This window comes from Heliangelus exortis, chromosome 2, assembly GCF_036169615.1.
Source record: "Heliangelus exortis chromosome 2, bHelExo1.hap1, whole genome shotgun sequence".
Lineage (NCBI taxonomy): Eukaryota > Metazoa > Chordata > Aves > Apodiformes > Trochilidae > Heliangelus > Heliangelus exortis.
In genome coordinates, this window is record NC_092423.1 from 135,776,087 (window position 1) to 135,783,479 (window position 7,393).

Consider the following 7,393-nt stretch of genomic DNA (forward strand, 5'->3'; position numbering starts at 1 on the left):
GAAATATGAAACCAGAGTATGAGAGTCATTATATGTGAATAAACTGTCACGGTCTTCCCAATAAGTTGTAAGACCATCCTGTGAGACACTGAAACTTATGTTCTCTATGTAGAACAAGGCATGGACAAACCACAAGGCATTTTCTTCCTCTCACAAATTGCTGCAAAGCAGTGCATCAAAAATCAAAGAATTCCCTTGATAGCTTTGCAGCTAATATGCTCCAAGTACTCATTATTCCAAGATAATGCAAATATAAATATGATGAATTTAAGACCGTAAGGGATATATAAATGTCCATTCAAATGCATAATGTAAATATGAGCTTTCTACAAAGTATTATACTTTACTGCTTGTGCTCTTCCTTGGCAGCTATCTTGTTAAGCATCCCTTCTATAAAGGTGATTTGCATTTATACCAGATAAATTTCACTGGTACTAAAGACCTTAGAAATAAAATAGCTGTATAAGCAGAAAGCTTATTTTACTATTGCGTTAAAATGTGGAGGTCATAAATAGTTTGAGGTTGGAAGGTAAGGGAAGAAGAAAGTGAGGCCCCTTTGACAGCTGAATTCCAACAGCACTTCGAAGAGAGAGATAAGATTAAAACCTCCACCATTCATAAAATGTTCCATTTAGCTGAAATAGTCTTATCTTTTGGCTTTACAAGATAAACCTCTCTAACACAAACTGTAATTATAGGAAGTATTTCAGGAAATTCTTACATTACAAAGGAATGTTTTGTATAATATGCATAAAAATACTGTAGAGATTAGCGGGTTTAATTCTTCTGAGGAGTCCATACTTGCCCTGGTTGTTGGCTGATATCCAAGGAAAGAAAAAAATTTAAAGGTGATTGATTATTTTTGATAATACTTTGCCAATACTTATTTTGTAAATCTTTTATAGTATATCTTTTCCTCCTCCATCCCAAAAGTTGCTCTTCAGCCTTTTCTCAGGTTCCATCTTCTACATTAATGTATCTTCAATTATTCTTCCTGAAGGCCTCTTTATGTCAACTTGCACTGTTTGAAATTAACTGCTAGCAGTGACAAGGAATAAGTCACCTCGTTGGTGTTCATTTTGGTCATTTACACTTGCTAATGAATCTATTAACAGTCAAATGTTTTTCATTTTACTCAAAAACAATGGAAATTTTTTAAGAAATAGAGTAGCTAAATTTAATCTTACTAACATTTGCCAGTTACTTAATTCAGTAACAAAGTAATACATTTTGCATGTTAATAATTAAATTACTGCTATTTTATTTCTCATGACCCATTGAACCCAATGAACTAGGATGCAGTTAACATTTGCTGCACTAAGAATTATAGTAAAAATAATACTTATGAGACACATATCTTGTTCTTTGCCTAGTGTAGTAAGTCACTCACCTCAATGAGTGCGGATTTCTCCTTGTGGTCTTGCCAGTAATGGCTTGTTTTTATTTTTAGCAAACTATTTCTAGCCATCCATGTTTTTTATTGGATGAAAAATTTAAATAGATCTTTGTTATCAAATCAGAAAACATGAAGTGCAATGATTTCTGAATGCTGATCATATGTGGATCAGGAGAAAGCAAATCTTCATACAAAAAAGTCAAAATTCATTGTTAGATGGGAAAATGTTAATCTTTCCCCTTCCTTTCTCTTTTCAAGCCTTCTTTGTACTTAAAAAGCAACGAACAAACCCAAACCAGCATAACTGCCAAAGTTACTCTGAATGTTTTTTAATTAAGTGTTGCTTTCTTAATCTCCTTTGAGTTTCACTGCTGACTGATTCATTTTCACTACAGGCATTCTGTTGTCTTCAGCTGCTTCACAGGGCAGTTTTCACAGACTTATTTTACATTGCTGAGGTTTCCTTACCTTGTGCTGACAAGGGTTTTAGAGGGCTGTGGCTGGAGGCTGGTGTTCAACACTGACCACAAGCTTGTACAACAGTCTGATCAGCAATACAGTTAGACTTGCTTAGAATTTCCTCACCCTAAAAAATAAATGACCCTTTCAGAACAGCTATGGACAATGTGAGTCTCTTTATTCTTAGTGGGTAAGAAGTGGCTTTGGCTGTATATTTAAAATCTTTTGGGGTTTTTGTTTGCAAAAGAAAATTAAAATAGTAATAATACTTCAATTCACTGAAAAAATGACAGCATCTCCAATGTAAGTTCATAGCCTTGTAATGGAGGCACTCATGTTTCAATAAGGTTTTAAGCAACTTAATCAGATTTGTTCCACATATTCTGTTTAAGAGAAAAAGTTTTTTCTTCTCCAGCACTTAAAAAAGATACTTCTTAGCACCAGAAGAAATATGAGTAAAAACTAAATGTATGTTCAAGTCCCAATGTTGTATTCCAAACAGTTGAATGTACACACATCTGAATAGCTTTTGATGAACTACTCTGAGGTCTACACATGCAAAAAGCTGTCCTGGGTCTATGTGTTGATGCAGCTAGCCACTATTTATGCATACAGCTACTTACTAAAAGAGAAAATTGAGAATTTGTTCTAAACACAGCCACAAGCAAAAACCTCCATCAATCCATAATCCAAGTAGCTATGAAGCAAAGAACATGCCCAATGGAGACATTAAATACAGAAAGGATATTTATATAGCAATAGGCAGTGATTGCTTTTGCTTGTGCTTAATGTATACAAGGGGGTTTATGACTTGTTTTTGCAATGAATTGTGTACTTTGTGAAGTCTCTGCCATAAAAGTATCTTACCAGCTCACTAGATGATATTACGAAGCATTTATGATACATTTGCTGTTTGAAATTAGATATAAAATTATTTTTCTTGAAATTCAACTATATGGATAGTACACAATACAGTCTATTTCAATTTATTTTACAACCCTTTTTTGACTCTTCTGATACCTATGCATGACAGAGAGAGAGTTAGTTAATCCCATGTTATGAGCTGTTGATGTAAAAGCTGTAAAAGTAAAAGCTGTTGATGGCTAAGATATGGAGACTGGGTGGGAGGATGCACAGTGCACTACTCTGGGACAAGGGAATTTGCTGATGATCCTCTTTAACTGTGTTGTTTCTGAACAAATTGTGGTGCCATGACCAGGCCAGAGGATAATCTTGAAGCAGCTGAGAAAATCCCATAAGAATATTATGCCCTGAAAGCTTTTTCTTTTTTTTTTTTTTTCTTTTTTCTTTTTTTTTAATCAGGGGCAAAAAAAATCATGGAAAAATCACCAGAATGTGACCTGCTACTCAGTAATTTCACTTTTTACAGTAAATTCATGAAAACACTGAGTAAGTTTTGTATTTCCACATATACTTCAGCACAGGCAGATGTCACAACTACAGAAATATACAGGCTGTTCCCTCAGAGGAGGAAAGCTCAGTGAGATAGAAAATTATTGTACATGACTTTATTGTTTACTGATACCTCAGAGTAATTTCATATTAGTTCTTAGCATCTTCCAGTAACAAATACTTTTTTGAAACTTACTCTGTACTGATTTTTAATTTAATCTACCCCTGACTAACACTTTCCTTCAGATCATGTAACTGTTTCTCCTTTTCCATAGGGAGAGTGAATTATGGTTTCCAACCCATTTTTGTGTCTCCTTTGGCTCAGTCACCCTATTTTGATTTACCTGGTAATCCCAGTGTTATTACTTTCCTATTTCATTCCTCTTCCTACCACTTTCTTATTTCATGTCAACCAAGGTGTAGGAGCTGCGCTTACACTGATCACATATGGCTCAGTAGCCACATACTGGGCACAGGAGGATTAGGGAACAGAGACTGCTGCTGTCCTTTTGAGATGGGATATTATGGGGTGCATAGAGCTGTCACACCTTAAATTAAGCATATAAAATTGCACCCTTCAATTTAATACCAGTTTTTGTTATATTCATGATATAACATGTCTTGCACAACTTTCTTGCTAGTGATTACACAGCTTAAAATAGGTAGGTCCATTAAAAATAAAAATTAGAAAGAATAGAATAGATAAACCAGCCAAACAATATATTTGGTCCATTAAATGTGGTATGATTAATACAGGGTAGGTTCTCATTTGAGAAGAAATAACAAAGAAGTGTTCTCAAGACCAAAAGAGTGTTTTAACTACATATGTGTGAATGATTTATGGAAACAATCCAAAAAGGAAATGTTTAGGTTCTAAGTGCTTTGCTCATAGTGTCACATATCTAATCCCTTTATATTTATTTTCTTCTCCCAGAATGTAAGAAACTGCTGTATCTATTGCAATAATTTACAGTTCCTGTTCGGCAAATTCAGATGAATCAAAAGTAGTCAGAGATCTTCATTAATTTCTCTCCTTCTGGAGACTACCAAGGTGATATGAATATTTCCAGTAAGAATAAAATTATTAATTAAGACAGTATACACCTTCAGTGTGGCCATATCCCTAACAGTATTACCACTGAATCCAACCTGCATTTTAAACTATTCCTGCATTTTAAACTATTTCTAGCTTCACTGCCACTGGCTATACTATCGTCATTCCTATTTCAAAGTCCTCCTATACTTAAGAATATGCACTGCAGACAGACTAAAAATAGAATTATCAGGTATCTTGATAGCAAATCAGATTTCTTAAACAATCTGTCCCACGTCTCTTTGAATTCAGTTTAGAATTTGATCAGATTTTCAGGTTCCACATGGTTCACAGCAGTATCTCAGTATAGTTGCTGGAAGCAACACATAGTACATATACTGACACTAAGAACTTACAGCCTTTAGTGATTCTCAAATTCACTTAAACAGACCCAAAATTTTCTGCACAAACATAATGTTTATGCAGAAAACCATCTGTAGTTTACCAACATCTTCTCAAACTACCCTATTTCTTAACACAATATCTCTATCCTTCAGGGTCAAGAAAATCTCTCATTGTCAGATCCTGACCTTGTTATAGACTCCTGAGTGAAATGAAAAGCAGAACTCATGTCCCCCTGAAAAATTACAAGCTTCTTATTGTGGTAATAATTACTTTGGATAATATTCTGGGTTTAGCTTTAGGGTGTGGCAAGGAATCTTACAGCTGGTATTAACAGATATTCTTGAAGTCATAGGGAACTTGAGGAAATGTTTTTGGTCTCTGTATTAGCAAGTGGTCCAAAACAAATTTTACACCTAATATTCACTGTTAGAAAACTATTGAGATATGAAAAAAAAAAAATTTATTTAATATAATTATTTTTGAAGCTATTTATTTAGAAGTAGGTTGTTTTCCTTGTTTGTGAATGTTGGGAGAAACATCAGCTCAGGAACAAGGTCTATATACTTACTAGAGAAATCTGCTCTCAGACTTAAAAGTGAAAAGATCTATCTATCTGGCTCTTTCTTGATCAAGTAACACAGATAGCACTGGATCAAATAGTGTATTAAAAAAAAAAAAAAAAGCTAATAAAATATCATGCAGAGTCTCATTACATCCCAAATCTGCAGATTACTCTGCTTTTTCTATGTAGTTCATCACTATAAAATAAACTTTGATTTAGCACACTGTATACCAAGAAAAGGTTGTCTCAAGAAAACCATCTGAGTAGGAAGATGAAATATGTCAGCCAGAGAGTTTTATCTCAAATTTGTGACTTTTTTATATTCTGCCTCTTATTGAACTTTACTAGAAGTCACTTTTTCCAAAAACATATTACAGCCAGAAGCTCTCTGTAACTCAAAGGAGAGAAAAAAGTGCTTTAAAAGGAGCACGATTCCTGGAGTTGAATCCAAGATTTATCTGCCTCCTAAATACTTTATTAAGATATATATATATATATTTTTTTTTTTTCACTGATTCTTGACTTCTGTTTATGCACAATGGATGTCTCAGCAGATGGGCTTGTGAATGTTTCCATCTCAGTACAACCGATACACACATTTCTCAAGCACTAAGCTCAGAGCATTTTATGCAATGGGAAATGTGCACTTCATTATCTTGACACAAAGGAAACTGAATTTTGGACTCCTACAAATAACAAACTAAACATTGAATACAGCTGGAAGATAATCCAGATAAAGCCTACTACTTCAGTTGTATTTTAAAAGAAAACATGACTGGAAATCTTACGAAGTATAAGGTAGGCATCTAAAAATAAGTCTATGATTGATTATAGGTTGATACAGATTATATTTTTTGGACTGAGCTATACATTTTAAGTTTCCTCTCCAAATGTTATTATCTTCAGTAAAGATTTCAAATGGCAGGCACAGGACTTTTGAATTCAGTCAAAAGTTCGAGTGGTTGCCTGTGTACAAGTCAAACGTGTGTTCTGTACCTGCTCAAACTACATCTCTCCTGCCTTCCCCTGACACTTCTCCAGATCATTATCAGCTTGGATCTGCACTACAGACCTCCAGGTCCTTCTCTAGATGTCAGATTGTGTACAACTTTTTCATTTGTCATGTAATTGTGTTTTCTCTTTCTGGTTGCAAGCAAATACACTGTAGGATATTAAACTCCATCAACACTTTGGGAAATTAGGAGATCGTTCGCACCTTTCATGTTCCACCCAATCAGTATTGCACTGGTTTAAAACCAGCTTCGTTTCTAGGGAAATGCTTTCACAGTAAGAATGTTATAGAGGTTTATGAATAAGTTAAGTTATTCATAATATATATAATCAGAATACAGTAAATGGCTGGAGAGCTCCCTAGCAGAGAGGGATTTGGGGGTGTTGATTGACAGGTGGCTGAGCACAGGCCAGCAGTGTGTCCACGTGGTGGAGGTGGCCAGTGGCTACCAGGAATGGTGTAAAGAGCAGAGCCAGGGAGGTGATCTTACTCCTGTACTTGTCCTTGGTAAGGCCTCACCTTGAGTGCTATGTGCAGTTTTGGGAATCGTAGTACAGGAAGGGCACTGAGGTGCTGGAGAGAGTGCAGAGAAGGGCAACTACACTAATCAGCATCTGGAGAACAGGTCTTAGGAGGGGAGGCTGATGGAGATGGAGCTGTTCAGCCTGGAGAGTCTGAAGGGAGGCCTTACTGCTCTCTACAGCTACCTGAAAGGACAATTTTCCATTATTTCTTAATTTTCTTAAACCTTCTGGGCTACTTAAGCCCTCTTGCTGGGCCTTAAGGAAACTGTCTCTGCTGTCAGCTTCATGAAATTGCCTTTGCCACCAGGCTTTCTGACATCCTGTGACCCTAAGCCAGCTTATTTTTTGCTTTTGTCTCCTTCAGTGTTTTTCCTGCCCACTTTATTTAAGAGTAATGGGGGATGCCAAGGTCACAGCAAGCAGCCCTGCACCATACCTTAAGTATGTTACCTGAATTCAACCCCACTCCACCAGTGTGTAGCTTCAGAGTCCATAAAGTTGCACGTTTCAAATACTGACCATCAAAATGCTAATGGTGTTTTCAGTACACTTAGAGGAATTACCATCAACAAGGTTGTTCCTTTCTGCT

At 35.8% G+C, this 7,393-nt stretch overlaps 1 long non-coding RNA gene across 1 annotated transcript; it reads right to left on the reverse strand.

The window, feature by feature from the left end:
- Nucleotides 1-379: 379 nt before the first annotated feature.
- LOC139793784 (uncharacterized) lies at nt 380-6,946 on the reverse strand. Its single transcript, XR_011724802.1, has 3 exons — nt 6,771-6,946; nt 1,865-1,982; nt 380-1,038 (listed from the first exon to the last, which is right to left on the reverse strand). It is a non-coding gene; the product is annotated as an uncharacterized lncRNA (long non-coding RNA).
- Nucleotides 6,947-7,393: the final 447 nt, after the last annotated feature.